The following is a 26,546-nucleotide window of genomic DNA, read 5'->3' as shown; positions in this document are numbered from 1 at the left end:
TAAAACTCTCCCTGGGTGGGTGTGAATGTGTGCCCAAGATCCTGAGAGGAGAATGGAGGAGAAGGGATTGCAGCATGACCATTCCCCCCCACCCCCCACAAGGGGTGATTTCTCACTCTCTGTCTCTGTCTCTTTCACAAGCACACGTGGCCTTATAGCAAAAATCTCTCTTTTTTAAAAAAGAAGATAGACACTATATTTCAGAGATAGTTCAAGAAAAGAGAAGTATGTTATTAGTAATTATATATTGATCAGAGGTTGGAATAAGATTTACATTTACTGGTTTAGATAAAATATTAAGGCAGTGTCATATTTTAAACTCTTCTTAACATGACCACTAGAGAACGTGAAATTATGGCTTCCGATGTAGTACTATCTACAGTGTTATTTTTTTCTACTGCTTTGGGCTAAATATCTGAGCCTGGGTTCTGAAATATGTGTTTGAGTTTCTATGGTGTGATTCACAATTTCAAAATAAGTTAGGGTTTGACATGATTATGTCAGTACACTCATCATTACTGGTTATTTTTCAATGAGTTCGCACATTGTCACAGTACAGTAGTTAAAATGAATTGCCTATGAAGATAAATTCTAATTGTGTTCCTTGCCTTTTTCCTAACAGATTTGTAAAGTGTCTTGTGGTTATGGCTTTTGGTATCTTCATTTTTTATCATCATCATTAATATTCAATGTCTAGGTATTTAGAAACATTTAGAATTTAATAAAAACTTTCCCTGAGAAGAAAAGCATTCTGCTTCCCTGCCAATGGGCCTTTCCAAATGCTTAGTCTGAAGCAGTAGGGAAAAATAAAGCTCAGAAAAAATAAAGTTCAGAAAACACTTTTCATGAAAAATATGAGGGCCACGCATACAATTAAAATTTTCTAAAAGCTGGGACCAGAAGATGGTTAATGGTTATGTTGCTGGGCTCCTACATAGTCAACCATGGTTTGAGTCCCAGACTGGGTGGGTTAAAACTCATGCTGGACACATGTGTGGTTGCCTAAAAAAACCAAGAGGAGAATGGAGGAAAAGGGATTATAGTGTTTCCATCCCACCCCCCCGGGGGGGGGGCAGTGATTTCTCACTTTCTGTCTCTGTCTCTTTCTGTCTCTCTGGTAAGCTCATATGCCCTATACCAAAATCTCTCTTAAAAAAATGATTTTTCTGAAAGCTACACTAAAAGAATAAAAATAATTAAATTAATGTAATAATCTATTTTATTTAATCCAATATACCTAAAGCAACTAGAGTATGATCTTTTAAACAAATCTGTTAGTATCCTCACTTTTTTATTGTTTTAAGTTTTTATTGTGGGGAGCATGCACTCACCAGACAGATAAACAGAAAGTGAAAAATTACCCTGAGGGGAGATAGGGAGATGACCATGACACAATCCCTTTTCTACTCTCTTGGAATTTTAGACACTCATGCACATGTACCGGTGTGATTTTTTTCAAGCTGCAGGGGACTTGAACTGGAAAGTCAGCCATGTGGGACTCAGCTGCCTTAACCTCTATGCCACTTTCTGGGTCCCAGTCTCCCCACTTTGTATAACCTATTTATGCCCTTCTATTATTCTTAGGCTGGTTAAAATTCTTACCATTGTGAAAATCTTACCATAAGTTATTTAGCCTTACTTTCCCTCCTTATTCCTTTTTTATTATCAAGGCTATACTATCTCCTTTCAACCCAACATCCTCCAACATCCCAACACCCTCTTACTCATCCCAGGCCCTGAGTACTGCTTCCTCCTTGAAGGAGTCTGTTCTCTTATCTAGGTAATTCCTGTTAATCATCTAGATTTTAGTACAAGATTATAATTTACTTACAGACTATATCATTAGTCTCAAATGTAGGTCAGTTATTTTTCATAATATGTCCTCACAATTCTGTTTCTTTATCTTGAATAAATTATTGAATTTAGAATAATATATTCACTAACATAATTATTTAATTAATATCTTTATGCCCCAGTAGACACAGATCCATTAGGACGGACTCTATGTCTGTTTTGATTCAGTATTTTATTCCCAGTGCATAATGCTTGACACATAGTAGGTACTTAATAAATATTAATAACTGAATAAACAAATGCATATCCTTTATAAGTAAGTGATGGACACTTTTTTAGTCTGCTGATATTTTGTGGTATTTTATCTATTCATTCCATGAAGTAATTTAGTTTTCAAATAAAATGAGATCTAGAAATGGTATGTTCTGTACATGTGTAACTATGTGTGTGGAGGAAGGGGGGGTGAGGACAAGGCTAGATTTTGAACTACTGCTAAAAATGAGAATTGATATTTAAATGATGACTTAATGACCCAGAGAGACAACTTATTAAAGAAACATTAAATTATACATGGTAAGAAATTTTTAAGTATGAATGTAGATCACTCTTTCAGAATAATTTTCATCAGAAAGTTGAAATGTTTAAATTATTGGGTCATTTTCTATACATTTTTGTATAGAAAAACATAGAAAAATGTGTCATGACTTTTCTGATGATCCAACATTTAGGGTAAATTTTCTTGCTTATCAAAAAGTATACTTCACAATTGAATGGTTTTCAAGGTGTAATATCTGGACTAGGAGCCTATGAGTCTTCCAGAAATTTGCCCAAAATGCAAAAATTCTTGAGCCTCTCCCAATCCTCCTGAATCAGAAATTATCAGATGAGGCTGAGGAATTTGTAATTAAACAAGTTCTTTGTGTAATATTGAGGAATTTTAATATTTGAGATGAACTGAACTAAAACATTGTATTTAAGAACCATTCTGTGCTGCCATTTAAGGCTCTTCTGTGTCATGGAATGAAAGTCTTGCTTTATGGGTACTGGGAGTGTGGGGATGTGCTGACCTAAGCAAGGATGCACTTTCCTTTCATTCCCAAATTCCATGTTTTCTTCTTTTCCTGAGTCATATTAAGCTACAGAGTTCATTTTTTGTATTTTTAAAAGAAAATATTAAAAATCAATTGTCTGAAATACCAAAAAAAAGAACCATTCTCAATCAGAGTCTTTAATAATATTTAGTGAATGGCGAGACATTATTGAATCATACTATAACAAAAGGAAAATATAAATCTAAGACTTGTTCTTTAAAAAACAAAATTGTACTTGATTTTTGTTTCAAGTCCTTTTTAAAATTTCAAGTGCCAAATTCTTGACCGTTTTCACTAGAATAAGGGTCTCTAACTGTAGGAAACATTTGTGACATATATAATTGTTAGCAAATTGTCTCTCTGGGAAAATAAAAAAAGACCGGATTTGTTCCATTTGCTGATTTCTATGGTATGTTTCCCAAGTGGTCAATTTTTAGCTCTTGAAAGTAGAGTTGAGAAGAGATGCTCAGAATAGGTTCTACTTTTCCTTTTACTTTCCTTTTATTTATTTATTTTTGAAGGAAGGAGGGAATCTCTTTAAAAAGGTCTATTTTGCCCAATTCATTCACTTTATGGAAACTTTCTCTTTACTATACATTCTTTTCTGCCTTGTTAAGAATAAATCACATCGATCCTAAGTTTTTCATAGTGAGTTCTAGTGTATTAATAATATATTTGGTCATTGGAAAAGTCATGACATATTTCTCTATGTAAATATTTATCATGACTTTTCCAGTACTCAATATATGCTTTTTTTTAATTGACTGCCAGTCAATTGATTACAATCGTCTTTGTTATAAATGATGTGCTGAATTTTCAACATGCTTGTTTATGCCTGCAGAAGGGTCCTTTACAATGAAAACTGTTTGGAATATATATAATCCAAGTCATATGTTTTTTAATTGCCAAAGGACATATGCGCTCACTCGGGGAAGACAGGCAGAGAGGGCAAGAGAGTGAAAGCATCCCCCAGTGGGGCGTGTTTGCACCCCAATTCTTTCTCCATTTCTCTAACCTGTTTCAGCGTGGGGCATGTACGGACATTCACCTGGTGTGTATTTTCGAGCTGCTGGGACTGGGATTTGATTTTGATTGGACTAGCCATGTGGGATCTTACTCCTTTAACCACTACACAATGGGGCCAACTCAATCCAAGACAGATTTAAAATGGATATTACAATTGTTATATTATACTTAGAGATTTTTTTGATAACCAAAGTCAATCTTCAGTACTTTCATACTATAACAAAACCAAAAAATTTTGTGTAGTTAAGAATCAACATTTCAATTATTCAAAATATTATTTAATGTAATTATAATTGAAAATGGTGCCAGTGAGTAAAAACAAACATTGAAAATGAGGGCATTTTTTTCTTAGCTGGTAAGAAACAAATCTGGCGTGTTGTTATTGGTGATGAGGACTCTTTAAACAAATCTGGCTGGTTATTATTTCCAGTCTAGGCTGCTGTCCTGGCTTTCAAAATATTTCAAAGCTTCCTTGGGTCTTTTGCTCTTTTCTTTTAAAATTCTGTTCTCTTGCCAAATTAATGTTAGTAAAAACCTGTTTTGAATCTGCTGCTCCCAAACTCAGAAAGGTTCAAAATCTTCCACTGCCTGTTATATAAAGCCTGCTGCTTTAGCTAGTTATTCAAGCCCTTTGACTATTTGGTCCTTTTCTACCTTTCAGTCTTCATTTCCTAATACAACTCTACATGAACTCATGCACTTTGCCACTCCTGCAACATCACACTCTTCTTAATATCTACAGTGGGATCTTTTGGCCCACGGTGTTCCTTCTGTTTCTCGTAATTGGAAACAGTGTGGATACTTATGTCCTTGTGCACGTCTTTTGTTCTCTTCAACATTTTGTCATTTTTCCTACTATAGTGGGTGAATTGGGGTATAATGGTTATAGTCACTGCCAAGGTTTGAACATTTAGCAGCTATGTTACCTTCTGCACACTATTAAACTGCTCTTGGCAAGTCCTCATTTGTAAAGTGGGTTTAGTAATAACTGTTTTATAGGGTTGGATTGTGAAAATTAATGAGAAAAGATCTGTAAAGCATTTAGAGAAATGTCTAGCAGGAAATATTAACTGTGCCTTTATTTTCTTCTTTTGAATTCACAGACTTCATTTAACTCCTTGTTTAGATTTTAGTTGCTTTCTTTTATTATCATTTTGTATACATATATTTTATAGTGGGACATATTTTTTATAACCTTGGCCACAAGAGCCATGTATTCTGGCTTCTCTTTCAGCTGTTGATATGCCTTAAAATAGCAATAGCTGAGAAAAAAAAAAAAGACACAGCTGATAAATGAGTAAAATGTAAGGGGGCAAGAAACATTCATTTAGGTGCTGGGAAAATAGGGCTTTGGTCTCAGTTCAAACATCTTGTTGTGGCATATTAGCTATGAGCTTTGGTGTCCACATTCTGAACAGAGCTAGAACTGCTTGGCCTTTTTCAACACAGGAGTGTAATTATCTGGGATATGGTATAAGCCCACTATGTGTAAATATAGACCATTTTCAATGGCTATTTATTATTGGCAACTAATGCTTTTATTTTATTTCTTAAGCACCCACATACTCAGAATTCAGATGATACTAGTTCTCAGTTCATGACACAAATTGTCTGTTCTATGAGAAACTATTTGTTTTTGTAAACTGTGATTTTCCTTTCAATTTCTAAAATCTATGTAGATTGAAGATTTTAATGTAAAAATAAAATTGTAAAACCAATATCAGAAAACATTTGTGACTTTGAGTAGGCTATGTTTTTGACTCACAGATTAAAAATGAGGTCAACCTCATTGGTATTTTATAGTTACGTTACTTTTTCCCCTGAGTTATGTAAGAATAATTAGACTTGGGACCAGCAGTTGGTGTAATGGCTATGTTGCTGGACTCCCATGTAGTCAACCACAGTTTAACTCCCAGATCTGGTGGCTTAAACTCACACTGGGCACGTATGTGTGCGTGTGTGCCCAAGATCCCGAGAGGAGAAGCGAAGGGATTCTCACTTTCTGTCTCTCTGTCTCTCTCTGTCTTTCTAGCGAGTGCACACACCTCTGAAAAAAAAAAATAGATTTAACATGTCCCAAACTACAGTGAATGTTTCTGTCCAGTTGTTCAGACACAAAACAACCACAAAAACCAGTTTTCCTAGGCATTTATTTCATTTTCACCTCCAACATCTACAGATTCAAAAAGTTCTGTTGTTCCTGCCATCAGAGATGCTTCTTTTGCCTTTCCTTTTCTCACCATCTCCTCTGCTAATACACTTGTACAGGACATTATCTATACACTTGTCCAGGACATTATCTCCCTTCTGTACTATTGCAATACTCTCTTGATTTCTTTTTCTCTCATCCTTTCTTGGGCCTTGAATTAGACTTACCCTTTATGAGAAACAGAATTTTAACAAATAACATCTATGTTTTTTTTTTTTTTTTGAGAGGTTTTTCAACATCTATGTTTTTAAGAGTTGAGGGAACCAGCAGTTAGCGTAATGGCTATGTCGCTGGACTCCCATGTAGTCGACCGCAGTTCGTGTCCCGGACCCGATGGCTTAAAACTCATGCCGGGCGCATGTGTGTGCGTGCCCAAGATCCCGAGAGGAGAATGGAGGAGAAGGGATTGCGGCGTGACCATCCCCCCTGGGGGGTGATTTCTCGCTTTCTGTCTCTATGTCTCTCTCTGTCTGTCTGGCGAGCGCACGCGCCCTACAGTGAAAATCTCTCAAAAAAAAAAAAAAAAGAGTTGAAAAAATAGGTCCATCTATCCAACCCACTGACTTTAATTTAGAAATTCTTAGCTCAGATTTCTTTGAGTCAGCAAAAAATAGTCACGTAAATTTTTCACAGTAACTGCTTTTATCTCTTTTTTCTCATAATAACTAGTGTGTGTGTGTTTCTTCTCAATAAATATCAAGATTATTTGATGTGCATATTTCTATAGTATCTGTCTAATTTTTGTAATTCTTTATAATTTTAATGGATTAAGAATAAAAAATAGGAAATTACTCACCAGGTGTTCTACTATAAATTAGATAAGGATTTTTATTTACTTATATCTGTAGATCAGATCGTGAAGCAAACAAATCAATTAGATTATCAAATGCAACATTATTTTTTCTGACCATGCATTTTTTCAAAGAATTATTTTATTTTACTTGATTTATTTATTTATTTTAATTTGACCAGAGATGGACAGAGTGAGAGAGTGAGGGAAAGTGAGAAAACAAGCCACCAAGTCTAGGACTTGAACCATAGTCAGCCATGTGGAAGTATAGTGCCCCTAACCACAATGCCATCTGCAGGCCCCAACCATGCATTATTCTCTCACTAAATATTATCACTAGGAAAAAGACTAAGGACTGTAGACAAGTACTTATCAAACTTTTTTCAAAATTTGGAATAGCCATGTATTTGGAAATGTACAGAAAATTTGCTTTCCAGTTTTTGCTTCACACATATAGTACTTATAAAATTTCTGTTTACCTGATGATTCAGTGAATAGTATTTCAGATGCCTATAGCCAGTGAAAGATATAATTTTTGTTTTAACTGATACACATTATGTTTAGTTAGCATGTTTGATCAAAGAAAAGATTCTTTGATTTTTCTTTATGAAAGAAGCTGGGAAACTGTCCCAATCTAAAATTCTGAAGGAATTAGTTTCTTTTTTCTTTTTTTTTCCAGTTTAATTAGAAAAATTTCTGAAAGTATTTTATTTATTTATTTATTTATTTATTTGAGAGAGATTTTTACTATAGGGGAGTCTGCTTACTGGAGAGACAGAAAGACAAAAAGTGAGAAATCACCCCCTGGAAGGATGGCCTTCTCTTCTATTCTATCCTTTGGATTTTGGGCACACACACAAATGAACCTAGCATGAGCCTTAAGATTCTGTGACTCAAACCTCAGTTGACTACATGAGAATCCAGTGACTTAACCATTATGCCATCTGCTGGTCCCAAGAAAAAGTCTTTAAACTATTTACAGTTCTCTAATTATTAGTTATTTTCTAAGAAAGACACATTAGGGTCCAAGATTTCTTTCTCCATTCATTTTAGATTAGGCATTATTTAGTATAGGTAATAATTTAGTATAGATACTATATTTTGCCTCTATAACTTGGTACTTATTTTAAAATTTAATTTTCTTTATATTTGTGGATTTTATTTTATATTAATAATATATTCTTCTTTAGCTCAAGTGTTGTATTACACAACACTTACAGAATACACTGGATATGGAACCAGTAGTTAGTGTAATGGCTATGTCGCTGGACTCCCATGTAGTTGATCACGTCCTGGACCCAGTGGCTTAAAACTCACGCCGGGCGCATGTACATGTGTACCCAAGAGCATGAGAGGAGAATGGAGGAGAAGGGATTGTGGCGTGACCATCCCCCCTGGGGGGGTGATTGCTCGCTTTCTGTTTCTCTGTCTCTCTCTGTCTGGCGAGTGCACACGCCCTATAGCAAAAAAGCCTCTCAACAATAACAGAAAAGAATGCACTGAATATACCAGAAATCCCTGGTTCAAGTCCCAATTCTGGCATCCTCTATTTGAAAGAGCTATAGACACATAAAGTGCTTTTGTTATTCTTTTGTAGACACCTCAATACAGTGCTGAAAACAGAAAAAGAGCTCCAATATTGAATAAAAAGCATAGGATTTTTCAAGACTTGATAAAAATAGAAAATAATTAATTCTATTTCAAATGCATCTAGTCTGTTTTCAGCTTTTATAACAATACCACAGGCTTAGTAATTGATGAAGAAAATAAATCTATTTCTTACAGTTCTGGAAACTGGGAAATTCATGAACACAGTGTTAGCACCTGGCGAAGGCCTTCTTGTTACATTACTCTGTGGAAGACAATGAGAGTATATGAAATAGGAAATTTGCTGAACCTCCTTTTATCAAGGCCTCACTCCCACAATAACTAATCCTCTCTTCTCACAAGGGCATTAATCTGTTTAAGAGTGTGGAGCCCTCACGACCTAGTCATCTCTTTTTTTTTTTTAAGTATTTTTTATTTCAATTTCTCTTATATATTTAATCATATATGTCACTTGGCTTGCAAAGTGAATATTCCAACATGTATCCATTTCTCACCAATCTAGTTGAGAATATTATACACATTATCTTCAACAGATAATAATCCATGTCTTTGTCCCATAATGCCTTGCCTCTTTAATTTTCTCCTTAATATCCTTCTTCAGACTCTCCTCCTTCACTCAGCCTCTTCTCCAACTGTATCTGGTATTTATAAACATTTTCTGTGTTTCTATATCCTCTGACTAGAGGATTTATTCAGTTTCAGCTATAGAGTACAGACAGTTGGTATACATTACGTGGAGACATACAATGTCTCTCCTTCATAGCCTGGCTTGCTTTACTCAACTCAGCAGTAAATCTTCCATATTCATTCACTTTCTGTTAAAAGCCAGAGTCTTGTTTTCTATGACTAAGTAGTATTCTATAGAGTATATGTGCCACACTTTTTAAATCCATTCATCTGTTAGTGGGCATTTGGGTTGGTTTCATGTCTCAGCAATTGTGAATAATGCCACAATAAACATCGATGCGCAAGCACTTTTCCGACTAAGGATTCTTCTGTCCTTTGGGTAGATACCAAGGAGTTGTATTGCTGGATTATATGGTAGTTCTATTTGTAGATCTTTGAGGAATCTCCATATTATTCTCTATAGTGGCTAAACCAATTTACATTCCCACCAGCAGTGTAGGAGAGTTCCCCCTTTCACCACACTCTCTCCAGCACTTATTTTTTTTTTTAATCTTAGTCATTCTGACTGGGGTTAGGTGGTATCTCCTTTTTTTTTTAAAAAAAAAAAAAGAAAAAAAGAGGTTTTTGCTATAGGGTGTGTGTGCCCGCCAGAGAGAGACAGAGAGACAGAAAGCAAGAAATCGCCCCCCACCCCCACCCAGGGGGGGATGGCCATGCTGCAATTCCTTCTCCTCCATTCTCCTCTCAGGCTCTTGGGCATGCATGCACATGTACCCAGGTGTTTAAAGCCACCGGGTCCAGGATTTGAACCACGGTTGACTACATGGGAGTTCAGTGACATAGCCATTACACTAACTGCTGGTCTCTGGGCATAATTTTGGTTAGGAGAGTAGAGAAAGGAAGATGAGGGAAGGAAACAGATTGAAAGTGGGACTTCCTCATTTAAGCATTGATTGGCTCTGCATTCATAGTGGTGCTTCCTTCAGTGGACTGGTGAGTGCCCAGGTTATGCCCCGGCTATGAGGGTGGAGCTACAGCTGTGCCATTGCGGTATTTGCAGCCTTTGCTCTCCACACAGCTCCCATCTGTTTGGCAGCTCAAGAGCTGCTCTGTGCAACTGGCATTCTAATGGCTCTCATTTTAGAAAGATTTCAGGCCTACTTAATGCTCCAGGAGGCCAAATCCAAAGCGGAAAGCTCTAGGGTGACCCATAAAATGCCTAGTTTTCCAGAACTAATCTGTCCTGTTCAACTTGTCCCCTTTCCTCTCCCTAGATCAGCATGACCATCAAAGTCACTCTCATGTTGTGCCAATGACAACTCTAATCACAGATGAACGGAGTTGGGCTACTCCAGAGAGGAGAATCTGTTTCTAGGACGATTCATTGAAAATGTTGTTCTATGGGGTTGCTTTGCAGTTCATCCCTATGTCAAGGACAGCCGCATGATTTAAAGAATTTCTCAACCCAGTCATTAGTGTGAATTTTAATGGATGTTAACTTCCCGTTGGGGCCCTTTTTCTCTTTATGTAAAAACCTGTTTGGCAGAAGAACTCTTCTGAAGTCAAACCCAGGGGGGAGAGAGGTCTTCAAGGCAGCATCAGCCCCCTCTCTGCTGTGGTTAAGATGTCTCCTGCCTTGGCACAAAGGTCTACATGTTATGTTTTTTCTGAGTCAGGTAATGAGATGCTGCCTACTCCACTGTTGTGCAGGATTTTTATGCAGTCTTTTATGATTCTGTTTCTGTTTTTTTTTTTTTTTTTTTTTTTTTTTTTTTTTTTTATTGTCTGTTAAGCCAGTATGTATCTCTTGATTGGATAATTTAATCCATTAACATTCATTGTTGTTATTGATATTTCCAGACTTGTCCCTACCTTTAAATTGGCCATTGTCTTGGTTGTCTTTCATTCCCTTATTTCTGGCTATTCATTCTCTTTTATTTTTTTGGCATTTCAATTAATTTATTTATTTATATTTTACATTCAATCACTGTGTATCATTATAGAATACCAAATGAATTTTTCCATCATAATACACTGGAACAGGATTCTCTTCAGAGTTTCTTGAAGAGCTGGTCTGGTGTTGACAAATTCTTTCAGATTTTGTTTGTCTGAGAAGATTTTAATCTTTTTTTCTCCATATGAAGGATAATCTTGCTAGATATAATAATCTTGGTTGAAGTGATTTTTCTCTTAACACTTTCAATATGTCTTTCCATTCTTTCCTTGCTGCATTGTTTCTGTTGAAAGGTCCAGTGTTAGCCTGATGCGGTGACCTTTCTAAGTCACTTGTTGTTTCTCTCTTGCCAATTTTAGTATCTTGTATTTACCTGTGGTTTTAGCCAGTCTGGCAAAGGTGTGCCGTGGGGAAGATCTTTTTGGGTTGATTCTATTTGGGGTCCTTTGTATGTTATTGATCTGGATGTGTGAGTTTTTCTCTAGACTTGTAAAGTTTTATTCCAGGATTTCATGGAATAAATTTTCCATGCTCTTATTAGTTTCTTCACCTTCTGGGATAACAATTATTTGGGTGTTTGGACATTTAATAGAATCTAATATTTCTCATATATTATCATCATTTTTCTGTTATTTTCTCTTTTTTTTCCCCCTAGATCAAATGTTTTATCTTCTGCATCAGAGGTTCAGTCTTCAGCATGGTCTAATCAGCTTTTAATACTTTCCAGAGAGTTTCTGATTTCCTGTATTACAGACGTCATCTCTAATAGTTCCATCTCATTCTTCCTTATAGTATCCATTTCTTCTTTCAAATTGTGGAAGGACTTCCTCATCTCTTGGAGTTCATTGTTTCTTTTCTATTCCAACTCACAGAGTTTTGTCACTATGAATGTTCTGAATTCTTTGTTTGACATTTTGGTAACTTCTTGTTTTTCAAGAGATGGAGAGGACTTAATTGTGTTCTTTTGATGGAGGCATATTTCTTGGTTTCTTCAAACCTGAGGCTCTTCTTCTAGTTCTAGCCATTTGGCAATGTATTCACTATTAAATACCTTTTTGGAGAATGTTTCTACCACTGGGGACAAGTTTGCTTCCCTTTGGTGGTAGACTGATGTATGCTGAAGTCTCTCTTCTGCTGTGTTTAGCAATGTGGTCCCCACAGGAGGAATCCTCTATTCAGGTATCTGAATAGCAGTTTCAATTTTTTTTTTTGAGAGATTTTCACTGTAGGGCGCGTGCGCTCGCCAGACAGACAGAGAGAGACATAGAGACAGAAAGCGAGAAATCACCCCCCAGGGGGGATGGGCACGCCGCAATCCCTTCTCCTCCATTCTCCTCTCGGGATCTTGGGCACGCACGCACACGCGCCTGGCGTGAGTTTTAAGCCACCGGGTCCGGGACACGAACCGCGGTCGACTACGTGGGAGTCCAGCGACATAGCCATTACGCTAACTGCTGGTTCCCGCAGTTTCAATTTTTTGCAGGTGGATCAGTAAAAGGGAGGATCCCAGGGAGCCTCACACTACAAAGGTATTTGAAAAATATGATTCTAGACCTGTTATCCCTCTGGGTTGGTGAAGGATGAAAAGATGGCAATATAAGAGGGAAGAAAGGACATTATAAAAGAGAGAAAAGAAAAAGTTGCCAGGAGGCTGCAGATGAAACTCTGCTCTGTTGGAGAGCTGGGGGCTGCCCTAAGGGGTAAGGAGAAGTAGGAAATTAACAAAGAAGAAAAAAAAAAAGCAATCTACCTTTCTGAGGTGAGAAGGGGTTGGCTCTGAGGTTGGGAGAGCTGGGCAGGAGCCAGAACTGTAGCTGGGGCTGAGGCCAGGGCCAGTGAAAGTCCTGTCTCAGTTTCCCTGACTGGCCAGGGGACTGCAGATGGAACTAGGCTCTGCTGGAGAGCTGGGGGCGGCCCTTTCTGATGAAGAAGTGGGCTCTGAGGTGGGACAGCTGGGACGGGGCTGGAGCTAGAGCTGGAGCTGGGACTGGGGCCAGTGAGAGGCCCTGCCTCAGTTTTCCTGACTGGCCAGGGGACTGCAGATGGAACTGGCCTATCTCTTAAAAGCTATTGCATTGGCAATTAAACTTCAATGTGAGTTTTGTAAGGAACATTCAAACTACAGTAAAAAAATTTATGGAGTTCCAAAGTATTCAAATACATTATTTAAATGAATTTATTTCCCCTATCAAATAATCATTGAGCATAAACAAGAGCAGAATGTATTTAGGTTTAGAGTATTACATTTTCCTTAGAGAATTCCAACATCTGTTCTCAAACTTTGTTTCGGTTGTTGAGAAAAATTCATTTAAATATCATATAACATTATATTTCCCTCTTCATACAGGAATATGCTTTTCATGTGCCACATATTTGTGGTCTAAACTGAGCTATAACATAATATATATGATGCTTTTGAGTTTTATACCTATAAAACTATTTTGCTATCTCTTCTGGGAAAGAAAATTAATTAGAGAAAAATAATCTCCTGAGGACATTTATTTAGAGGCATATGTCATATCCATTTAAACACTTATTTATCTTCTTGAAAGAAATTCAGCCAAAAAAATTTCTATCCAAAACTCAAAAGAAGTAACTGAATTTAAAGCTCTGTAATAAGAAAGTAGCTAAGTAACAACTAAATGACAAAAAAGAAGTTAAAACGTATTACTTTTCTATTTTATTAAATAACAGTCATGTTAATCATTGAAACTAAGTGGAAATTATTTCCACCCCAGACACCAGTTCATTTTTGAACCTTGTCAGAGAATGTAGAAATGATACATCTTGCAATTTTAACCTCATATGCCTTTCCCATGATGCATTTACAATCTATATATCCTGTTTGACAGCTAAGGTTGTGACTGGGCTTTAAACCTTTATATAGGTTGAAATATATAATCCAAGAGAGAAATATGAAAATAAATCATCATATTACATTTATGTAGAATCAAATTTATTTAAAAAAAATCACAGTAGGAATGTAAAATATACTTTTTAAATACAAGGATGAAATATTTTCTTATATTATAAAAAGATTAATTATGTAAAAAAATAAAAATCACTTATTAGTGTCATATTATTTAAAATCTAAATAGTGCATGCAAAATGTAACCTTTTCTAAATTATGACTCAGTATTGCTTGACAGATTAGTCAGTCAAAACGTGATTTGATTCTACACTGGTTTGTGCTCAATGTGATTTGAGAACCTGAAACTAAATAATTAGAATCTGCCTTATCTCGCTAAGCCAGTAGGAGAGGTTCATTATGAATCCAGCAATAAACTTACAGGCCTATGGTCATGCATCAAAAAAAAAAAATAGACAAGATAAGTTTAGACCTTCAGAAAGTTTAGTCACTCAGCTTTGGTGTTTCAGCACCAGAAATGGTATAATTTCTTGACAGTGGTAGGGAGAAGACGGCTAAAAAATTCAACTGGGTTGTAGCTATCTCTTAATAAATGCCATTTCTATGTTCTCCAGTAAATTTAATGGCGTATGAGCAAAAATGTAAGAAATTCTATCAGATTAGTTACCAGATGATATTCAAATTTGCTTTAGAATGTTTATACTTATACTTGGTTTCCAGGCACCATTTTTGGTTAGTAGCTGAAAGACCTGCTCCATATCTTTTGTAACAAGTTCTGCTAAATTCTCCTTGTTAGCATGTCCTTATAATATTGAGAAAAAAAAAACGGTAAAAGCAGTTGGCCTTATTGACAACCCTAGAAAGACTTTGCTTATGGATATATATATATATAGGTTATTGACATAAATGAGTTTTCAACCATGTGTTTGTTTTTATTTCTTACTGTTTCTCATACATAGATACATAGAATTTCTAGTACAATCATGTTTCTAAATGTCAATAAAATTTAGTGCCCATTCTCATTAATTTGGTTATTCATTTGTTCAATTTTTTCAACAAACATATATTTGACATCAGTTCTGTACTAAGCATTCTTCTATACTAGGATTAAAAAAGGTCATTGGGAAAGTCATGAGATATTTTTCTATGTTTTTCTATGCAAAAATGCATCATGACTTTCCTGACAACTCAATATAACAAAATGATGTAACGTCTGTACCTATGTGAGTCTTATGGAGGAACAGGTATTATGAACACAAAACATATACATTTATAGTTGTGAAAAGTATAATGAAATAAAAGTATGAGATTTCATCAGAACACATAGTGACTGAAAATAATCAGATTTAATATTAATCAGGGGATACTTATGCAAAGAGATCCCTGGATTTCCAACCGTGATATCAACATTAACCTATAAAATGAAATTCTTACACTAACTCTAGCTACCTTTTAAATTATGCCCCACGCTGTGACCAGTATGATCTTTGCCATGTATAAAAGTGACCATGCTTCTCTTGTCATTGATTATCTTCAATGGCTTTGTTTCTTTTTAGGAAAAAGACCAAAATCCTTGGTAGGAATGACCAGGAACTGTACTGTCTGCATCTCTCTATCCTTAGTATGCCATTTCTTCTGGGTTGCCTACATTCTCAGGCAAACTCTCTCCATGGTGAGGCAAAGGCAGTAGTCTCTATGAAGCTTCCTGGAGGTCAGTATTCATACCATCCTAATAGTTCTGAATCTGAGCTTCCAAAATTACATTGAACAGAAAAGAGAAAGCTGTCAAAAAAAAAAAAGAGAGAGAGAGATCAATAATAAATAATATATGTTCTCTCTAGCCATATAGTTAAAATAAAAAAAAATATTTTGTGTATAGTGTTTCCAGCTATCAACTAATGTTCTCTATATTTTAAACTGTATTTAAACAAGCATCTGAAGTACTTTCTACAGTAAATTTCTGCATGGTGAGATAATTTAAGTGTCATAGAAATACTTGGAATGAGGTTGGAAGTTATCGAGGAAATTATTTTATACTCCTATATTCTAGTTTTAGGAATGAAATTAAATGTTGATATTCTGAGCTTACTAGTAATTTCTGAGCTCACTTAATATTAAGTATAGTTAACATTAATACCTACTATATTTAAGTCACTTTGTTAGTTTGAGTCCTTCCCATTATCTTCTTTCTTTTGTTTTTCTTGCCCTTTAATTTTTTATGATATTTATGGACAATTTCAAACTTCCCAAGATATCATGGAGAGTTCTGCTTTTTGAAGAATATAATTTTTTCTATAGATGAGATATTGCAGCATAAAAAGTACTAGTCAAACTCTAGCAAAAACCTAGTTTTCTTCTTATATAACTTATATGTGTTAATAGTTCTTTCATTGGTATCCAGAAGGAAAAAAAAAAGACCAAAATCATGTCTCTAACACCATAATCATGACATATTTAGCAGGCTGAGCAGGGGAAGCTATGTATCACTTGAAAACTATGAAAGTTTTAGCCACTCTCTTGAAATAATGAATTACATATGTGTTTTGGGCTATTTTTTTTCCTTTAAATTTTGGTAACAGTTTTAGTATTTTTTTCTCTGAATTTTTTTTTTAATTTACCTTCATTCCCTGAGCATCATCACAACATACTAAATGTGGTTTCCCCTCCAGAGTAAACTGCATAGTGGCTTAATCATGCATACTATCATCCATAAAATTCCATTACTACTTTCATATATATATGTTTTTTACCCCATGTCTGATCCTCTGCCCTATTCCACTCTCTTGTTACACTATTTCTGCTGTCTACAGTTGTCTTTAATTCCTTTTCCCCCAACATTTTGCTGACCACACAATATCATAAGTAATCTAACTACTTTCTTTTCTTTTCCTTTTTTTTTTTGGAGAGGTTTTCTCTATAGGGCGCGTGCACTCGCCAGACAGACAGAGAGAGACAGAGAGATAGAAAGCGAGAAATCACCCCCCAGTGGTGATGGTCACGCCGCAATCCCTTCTCCTCCATTCTCCTCTCGGGATCTTGGGCACGCATGCACACGCGCCCAGTTATTTCTTTGAAACTTAAAGCCTAGAAACAGGTTAGTATTCTGTTCAAATAGTCGGAACATGAATCTATTGATAGCTGAAGACAGGACAAAAGTCCTTAAAACCAGACAACAAAGCTTAGAAGAAAAGCAGCAATATTTTAGTCAAGTCGTAGAATACTGTTTCATCAGTTCAGTCTCATGTACTTAATCTTTCTTCTGTATCTGTTGAGGTTCGATGTTCCAGATTGAAATCTGGGATGTAATACTCAACTCCAGCTTTTGGCCCTACAATTAAGTTGCCCATTTTCTTAGTTTCTGAACTCTTATTTCTGTGTGTCTGCATTTAATTTTACTGACATAGCACTCCCTTAAGAACTTCTTGGAGATCCGGTCTGGTGCTGGTAAATTCTTTCAGGTTTTGTTTATCTGGGAAAGTTCGTGTCTTTTCTTCCCAAATGAACGATAACCTTGCTGGGTACAGAATTCTCGGTTGAAATTGCTTTTCCCTTAATACTTTGAATACATTTTCCCATTCTCTCCTCGCTCTCATTGTTTCCGATGAGAGGTCTGCCGTTAGTCTGATGGGATACCCTTTGTAGGTAACTTGCCTTTTTTCTCTTGCCAGTCTTAGTATCTTGTCTTTGTCTGTGGTTTTGGTCAATCTGGCTATAATGTGTCTTGGAGAAGATCTTCTTGGGTTGATTCTATTTGGGGTCCTCTGTATTTCTTGGGACTGAATCTTTGAGTGCCTCTCCAGGTTTGGAAAATTTTCTTGTAGGATTTCATGGAATAGATTATCAATGCCCTTATGAGTCTCTTCACCTTCTGGGATGCCTATTATCTGGATGTTTGGACGTTTAATTGTATCTAGTACTTCTCGCATATTATTCTCAAATTTTGGGGCCATTTTCTCAGTCTTCATGGTGGATTTTTCTAGGACAGTCATTTTCTCTTCTACATTTGAGATTCTATTTTCGGTATTATCTAGTCTGCTTTTAATGTTTTCGAGGGAGATTTTGACTTCTTGTATTATAGCCTTCATCTCTAACAGTTCCATCTGATTCTTTTGTAAAGTGTGAAATTCCTCCTTTAGATCTTGCATGAATTTCCTCACCTTCTGGAACTCTTCGACTCCTTTCTCCTTTCTCTTCAGCAGTTCCTTGTCTCTCTTCTCTTCCATCTCTGTTAGCTTTGCCATTATGAATGTTCTGAATTCTTTATCAGACATTTCCATGATTTCCATTGAACTGTGTGTGGATAAAGAGGAGCTATCCTTTTCCCTTGTGGGAGAAGTATTTTCCTGCTTCCCCATATTTCTTGTGGTCCTGCAGCGATTTCTAGTCATCTGGTGGATGATCGGTTTCTTCCCAAACTTGGAAGTTCAATCAGAGGGTCGAGGAGTGTGCAGAAAAAGAAGCAAAGAGAGGGAAACAATACCAACAGCAAAAGAACTGACAAGAAACAGTGGAAGGGCTGTTCTGTCCCCTTCTGCCTCTCCATGCGAGTTTTGTATGCTGGAGGCCCAGATATCAGTGGGACATCTTCCTTTCTCCCAAAATGGCTAGATCGCAGGAGCCATGGAGCTGTCTATCCTGTTTTGGGCTATTGATACATAAGTGGACAAAGTATGGTACTGGTTTCAACCTGGAAGGGCTATTGAGCAAATACTATTAATGCTTTAGCATGGATTGGCACCTTGGGTTAGGTACTTTGGCATTAGTGAGTAGGTAGGTATATTTCTTGTTAGAGTAGGTACGTATATTCCCTAAGAGTTTTTTTATTATTATTATTTTTAGTGATTTTTGTTACAGGATGCTTACAGTGGCTGAAGAGACAGAGAGAGACAGAAACAAAGTGAGAAATCACGCCCTGGTGAGATGGGAATGCCACAATCCCTTCTCCTCCATTCTCCTTTCGGGTTCTTGGACACAAACACACATGTGCCCAGCGTGAGTTTTAAGTCACCAGTTCCAGGACTTGAGCTGTAGTCAACTACATGGGAGTCCAGTGATGTAACATTACTCCATCTGCTGGTCTTCCCAAAGAAATTTTTATTGAGAAGTTTAGAACTCATTAAGTTATTTGTTTCTAAATTATATATGACTATATTAAATTGGCAACTATTTTAATTTGTCTTATTATTTTTTATATACATACATATGTGGTTCCACAAAATTATATAACTTTTCATATTTCTATTTTATATATGTTAATTCTTTAAATGAGATTTCAAAATACTGAAATTCGCCATCTGACGGTTGACGTATCGCAATAATAAAACCATTGAAATCCTGGGTGACTGTTACTATAGTTTCTGGAAAACTTTTATCTTAAAGCCAACTTTGATAAAATGCTCTGACTTAAAAAAGGTATTGGGACCAGCAGATGGTGTAATGTTTATATTTCTGGACTCCCACATGGCTGACTGTGGTTCAAATCCCAGACCATGCAGCTTGAAACTCATGCCAAGTCCATGTGTATGTGCCCAAAATCCCAAAAGGAGAATGGAGTAGAAGGGATTGCAGCATGGCCATCCCCTCTGGGGGATGATTTCTCACTTTCTGTCTCTCTTTGTCTGTCTGGCAAGTGCACACACCCTATAGCAAAAATCTAACTTTAATAATTAAAAAAACATGAAATAATGCATAGAATTCCCCTGTATTTTAGTATCTTAATGGTTAAAATTGATGTTCACTGAAAATAAAAATTTCTCTAAGAAGAGACACTTTAAATATAGAAAATACATGGAATTTTCTTATCTTAATCAAGTTCTATTTTGTGACTCTTTTGTAACTTAGTTTAGAGCAATGTCTCTATTATCTACACTTATTGAGTGGGAAGCTATTAATGTCCTGAATATTTTTCTATGCACAGTTTAATTTAACTTTCACAATAGCAATCTGAAATATGTACAATCATTATTTGCAGACAAGTTGTATGAATTGTATCATACAGTAGACCACTTTGTTAGTGGAGCTACAATTCAAAACTTTTTCTCTCTGACCAGACTCCACTCTTTTCTTTTCATCATCATCTTCCTTTCAATTGCCTGAGGGCATGTACACACCAGAGAGAGACAGAAAGTCACAGAAAAAGAAAGAGAAAAAGATAAAAAATATACCCCAGTGGGGCATGGGCATACCACAGCCCCTTTTCCATTTCTCCATCTGGTTGGGATTTTTAGACACCATGCATACATACCCAGTATGTTTTTCTTTTTTAAATTTTTTATATTTAAATTTTATTTTAATTTATTTTATACATTCAATCATATACATCATTAGCTTGTAAAGTGAATGTTACAACATGAATACATTTCTCACCAGTCCGGTGGGGATACTATACACATTATCATCAACACATAATAACCCATTTCCTTGTCCCATAAATGTCTTGCCTCTGTATTTTTCTCCTTAATGTATTTTCTCAGACTCTTCTCCTTCTCCCACCTTCTTCCCACACTGTATTTCATATCTACAGCCATTTTCTATGTTTCTATATTCTGTAGTCTTTCAGATTCAGCCATAGAGTGTGGACAGCCTGTATATATTAAGTGGAGACATAATGTCTCTCCTTTATAGCCTGGCTTGCTTTACTCAGCAGTAAATCTTCCATATTCATCCACTTTCTGTCAAAAGCCAGGTGTTTTTTTTTTTGTTTTTGTTTGTTTGTTTTTTTAATGGCTGAGTAGTATTGCATAGAGTATGTGTGCCACACTTTTTCAACCCATTCTTCTGTTTGTGGACATTTGAGTTTGCTAAGACATGGAACCAACCTGGTGTGTTTTACAGGTTGCCAGGGCCAGTACTTGATTTGTAGTCTGCCACGTAGAATCCAGCTCATTTCAACACTTAGGCTACAGGGCCAGCGCAATATTCCACACTTTTATTACTAAATTTCACACCAGAGAACAATCTAGTTTTGGAGGTCCAAAGGTGTTTTTAGTTTTACACTATAATACTGGTTTTTATTGGAATTTTGCTTGCTTTGTTAGTCTCTTTTACTTAATTAAGTACCAACTAGATAAAAAAATCCCCATAATTCACTGTACAGTAAACATTGCTCATCGCTTTAAATACAAACAGTCCCAATGCCTATTTTGGATTTCCTGAGACTAATAATGTGTACTTTGGATTATATTCTAAATTGTGAGTGAGAGCTTCTTTTTAGTGATCTGAAGGAATATATTCCTGAGATGGAGAAATTAGTCAAGTGTATGAGAAATAAAAAGACTTCAAAGTTTTTACCAGTTTTCAAATTCATTGATTATCTCAGAGTTTGTAATGAGATCTATGTGTGACTGTGTGATTAAGATGATTCTTTTTGATCTGTATAAGTGTTTCTCAATGTCAGCAGTATTGACATTTTGAACAGATAATTCTTTGCTACATGTAGGATGATATAGCATCTCTGGCCTCAACCCACTAGGTGCCAACCACAGTCCCCATTGTGAAAAAAAAAATACTAATCAACCTCCTATGCCCCCCAAAAAGGCAAAACAAAACTTCTAAGCATTTTTCAATGTCTGCTGAGAGAGGGGCAAAATTGCCCCAAGTGAGAACCACTGATAGACATATTCACTTCCTAGAGATGGAATGCAAATAAATGCTCAGTTTGAGTTCCCTGATTTTGAAGTATTAAAAGGGACTCCTAAATGATTACTATTCTATGCTTCTAATTACTTGTATATACAGTAATTATATTACTCTCTTAAACCAATTATTGTCATTAAAATGTTCACAAGGCCTGCATGAATGTTTAAAGGTCCCATCTAAAGTGAAGTGGTAAATCTCTTAATCCAAGAATTCAATAAAGGAGCTAATCCAGGGGAAGAGGCAGATACGACTTTTTTTTTTTTTTTTTACTATAATCTCATAGACACTTGTGTTAGGCAGAGGTGTCAGTTTCAAAGCCTCATTTTCGAAGGTAATGTTATTTCCTTGTCTTACTACTGGCCTTGGTTAAAGCTGTTCTGGACTACTACTCTTCGGCTACTGTACTTCAGGCTTTGAGGATCAGGATTTCAGGTATGACCCCTTTGTCTCCCAAAGACTCTGCCTTCTTATGCACATTAGTCCCCTCATTTTGAGATGTCGCTTTGGGATATCAAGAAGTAAAGCAGAAACAGGATACTTGACCATTACATTTCCTAATATGTAGCATAATGAAGGAAGGCAAAATTATCTTCTTGGTGGCTTTTCTTCTATTTTCCTATTACAAAGTAGATGCCAACTTCTTTCTCCAAGAGACCACCGATCTCTTTCGCTGAATGGTAAGGTGATTTGTTACCAGTTTTTATATGAGACAGTGAAGTAATCTCCTTGCAAAAGCAATCTTCTTTTTTGATCAATTGTGAGAGTTCAGTGGCCATAGACAGAGAAGAGGACAGGGAAGAAAAGCCCACAGGCATAGTTGTTCTTGTTGGAGGATGTCATTAAGAAGTCCATTCTGGTTCATGGTCAGCTGCTTCCTGGTTGCCTTTGGGGAAGGCCAACCCACTTATTTGTGTTTGGTGATACAAAGAGCTATTTTTGTATTGAATGCAAGTGCCTCCATTTAGAAGTACTTAAAATGTGCACATGCTCTTTCTGGAAGCTATTTCACTTTCATTTTATTAAATGATTTATTGGATGGCTCCCAAAATGATTACCTAGAAATGTCAGGTAAAGGTTAATTCAATACCATGGGGCAGAGTGGTATAAGACTTGTGTGGCATGAAGCTGATTATACCATTTGCTTTAGGAAAGGAAAGGGAATAATTTAGTGTAACACTGTGAGTATCTGACATTATTTTTCAATTTACCTGTTGATAAAGAAATACATTGCTGAATGTCTTTTCCTTTTCATGAAAGTGAAAGAATGGCCCCATCTTGCTATTTGAAAACAAGTACTGGAATAATTTAGAGATGTTTTCATTTCTGCTAAAACACTGTCTCCAAATGAGATAATGCTATGGAAGGAAGAAGAGGTCTGATGTGGGAGATAAGATGAAGTGCATTTTTGCAGATACATCATTGCATGAATTTCTGAACATATAGGGGTTGGGAATCAGCAAATGGGGCCTTGTTATGTCTTCATCTCATAGTTACTAAATACAGGACATTGGGAAAACTACTCAACTTTTTAAAGTCTTAGTTGTCTCAACTGTAACAAAATAATACAGAGAATAGTACTTTGTCCACAAATATACTCAGTCTACATAGTCCACTATTCAAGAAATATTCACTGAGCTATGTTCGAGGAATGTGTTCCAGGAATGGCTTTAAGTTCTGGGAATAAAATAATGACTCAAAACATCCCCATTCTGCCTTCATGGAGTTGAGGAGTTTTGGAGATTAGTTAGGAGACAAGCTATGAATTAAATATTCATATAAATATGTAAAATTTAACTGTAATAAGTGCTTTAAAATAAACCAATATATATTATATGTAAATCTGAGTTATATTCTGAGTCTGAACGATCAGGAAACTTTTTGAGAAAATGGTATTAGAGCTAGATCTCAAAAATTAGGAGAAAATAATTAAGTGCTAAGTCTACATATTTGTATTACTCCATAATTCATACACTGAAACCTAGTAACCAATGTGATGGTGCTGGTAGATAGAGCATTTAGGAGGTTGCCATGGAGGTGACTATCTCATGAAATCAGATTAGTGCCCTCACACAAGAGGCACAAGTAAGCTCTTTTGGACCTTCTATCATGTGAAGACATCAGCCAGAAAGCAGGCTCTCAATAGATACAGAATTTACTGGTGTCTTAATCTTGGATTTCCAGCCCCCAAAATTGTGAAAAATAAATTTCTGTTTCTTATAAACTACATAGTCTATGGTATTTTGTTATAGCAGCAAGAATGGACTAAAGGGAAATCGAGGAGAATGAGAGAGATTTTCCTCATGTGGACAGTAAGATGTAATGACTGTAGCCTTAAGGATCAGAGAATGTCTGAGGAATGGAATAAAGGCCAGTGTGCCTGGAATCTGATAATGAGAGGAAAGAATGATATGTGGTGAGACTGTAGATACTAGAAGAGATCAGAACATGTAGAATCTTTAGACTGTGCTATGGATTCTGGGATTTTTATTTCCTTATTGGATCTTTTTGAGAAACCAATTAAGGGTTTTAATAATAGAGTATTGTTGATGGTGACATGAGAATGTTTGCATTTTAAACCCTGTTTACACTGTCATTAAGGATAGGAGGGGGCAGGAATGGATCTTGAGAGACTTCAATGAGGCTACAGCTCCACATGGAGGGAAGGCTGATGGCACTTCAGTTTAGAGAAATAGTGGTAGAGAGGGTAATAAGTTCATGGTAAAAGAGGCAAAAGAAGGCAAAATCAGTCTATGTAGATGTAATTATTATTGTTGTTATTGCTATAGTTCTTTCCTATTGACATCTTTCTTTTTAGGTTGGAACCAGTAACTTTCCCATGCTTTGAAAAACCTAATGCCAGTGGGAAATTCCTTTTTCCAGATATTTATTCCTTGATGATAACCATGTTTAAAAACAACTCCTCACTCAGGACATGAAAGCCCTCTGGTAGACTCTTAGAGATCCAATAGCACCTAGCACCTCAGTATGTTCTTCTAGGCTTTCCAAACAGAACAGGGGGCCTCTATCAGTAAGGACCCAGGGTTAGCCTACTGATCTATCTAACCATCTGTTCTAAACTTGACATGTTTTAGTTTCAGATTCTCCATAATTTTCAGCAATAAGTTGTAGGTTTTAAATTTCTCATTGTCTCCTATGTTATTTAAAGAGTAAAAAATTGTTTTTTACACAAGCTGTAATCTGGTGAGTAACAATGACTAATTCTCTCTTCTTGGATACCGGATTCTTTTTAATTCTTGTTTTTAGTTCTGAAAGCTAGTGTGTGACTTTGAATTAATTCTTTACCCTCTTTGTATTCAAGTTTTTGCACTAGGAAGATGGGGATAGAAGGATCTGTGTATTCACAAGGGTGTTTTGAGATTAAAACATTATATTAATTAAAAAAAATCTGGGTGCCAAATATCTATCATTCCAAAAATATTTAATAAGTATATACTAACTTTTAGATACTGTTTAGTGAAAAAAAAATAGATCTGCTTCTCTGGTATTTATATTCTGATTGGAATGTGGCAAGGGTGGGGCTTAACCTAAAATATTTCTGTGAAATTTAGGCAAATTGGTTCCTGTACTAAGTCTTGCATGAAAGAGGAATATACTCTGTCTTTATTTGTCATTTCCCTCCCTCCCTCCCTCCCTGCAGCTAAGGTATGAGAATGGCCAGGAACACCCACAGTCTTACTCATTTCTGGAAATCATGATTGGGTATCTGGTGCCTTGAATTTTCTGCCTGAACAGTTCTGAATCCACACTTCTATAGGGTGCATAAAGTCTATTTCCTGGGACCACCTGCATGAAGACTGAAATGCCACTGTTGTGTTCCCATCTATGTTGAAGAGTGGCCAGTGGCATGGTTGTTCGCCTGGGATAGGGGCAAAGACTAGACAGAATATGAATAAATGGTCTGATGTGTCTCATGTGTGAACATGAAGCTAAAATAATGTCAATGTGGGAAGAGAAAGGGGTTGGTGTATATTTATGGGTTGATTCCCTATTTCCTTACTGTAACAGTCTGGCACATAACAGCAAAAGACAAAAATTCTAAATTTGATTGAATGTTTCCCTGTCCTCTGGGTAAATGCTGAAGAATAGGATTAATGGGTCATATTGTAGTTCTATTTATAGTTTTTTGAGAAACTTCCATATTGTTTTCCACAGTGGCTATGCTAACTGTTGTGGAAATGTAAATGTTTCTTATCACAGCCTTGCCAACACTTGTCATTCATTGTTTTTTTGATCATATCCATTCAGACTGGGGTTAAAATTAAAAAAAAAATTAAATTTGAACTTTGCCTTTCATTATGAATCTATTTTTGTCAAGGTAGCAAGGTAGACTACATCTTATTTATTAGTTTTATAGCTCAGTTTCTTAACTTCTAAGTAATTAAACATGTATTAGTGGGTTTTAAAAATCTTGAGGGCAGTCTTGCTAGACAGGCACCTAATCAATAGGCAAACAAATACTTGACAGTCACTTAAGGCAGTGATAAATGCATGACTAAAATAAAACATGAAATGTGATAGTGAGCTCCAAGAATAGCAATTCTCAATTAGCAATAATCGTGCCTTGGATAAACCTCATATTGTATTTGCTATGAAGCTGCCACTATGCAAAGCTTCAGGAATAGCAGTTCTGTCAGATTGGTTATTGAAGAAAGTTCTCTTTGAATAAGTAACTGAGAGCTGAGATGAGTAAGAAGTCACTCATTAGAAATATCTTGGAGCAGGCCACTTCTGTCAAAGGAAAAAACAGATGCAAAGGCTCTGAGAAATCTTTGATGTATCTGATAATAAGGCAAGTGTAGTTGGTATACAGTGAACTGAAGTGCCTAGTATAAGTTGGGGTTGGAGAGGTCTACAGGGTCTAGCTCCTGCAGGATCTTGAAGATCATGGGTTGAAATATGGATTGATTCCAAGGGCAATG

The sequence above is a fragment of the Tupaia chinensis genome, unplaced genomic scaffold, assembly GCF_000334495.1.
Source record: "Tupaia chinensis unplaced genomic scaffold, TupChi_1.0 Scaffold000519_1, whole genome shotgun sequence".
Lineage (NCBI taxonomy): Eukaryota > Metazoa > Chordata > Mammalia > Scandentia > Tupaiidae > Tupaia > Tupaia belangeri.
Note: the sequence above shows the minus strand (reverse complement) of the source record.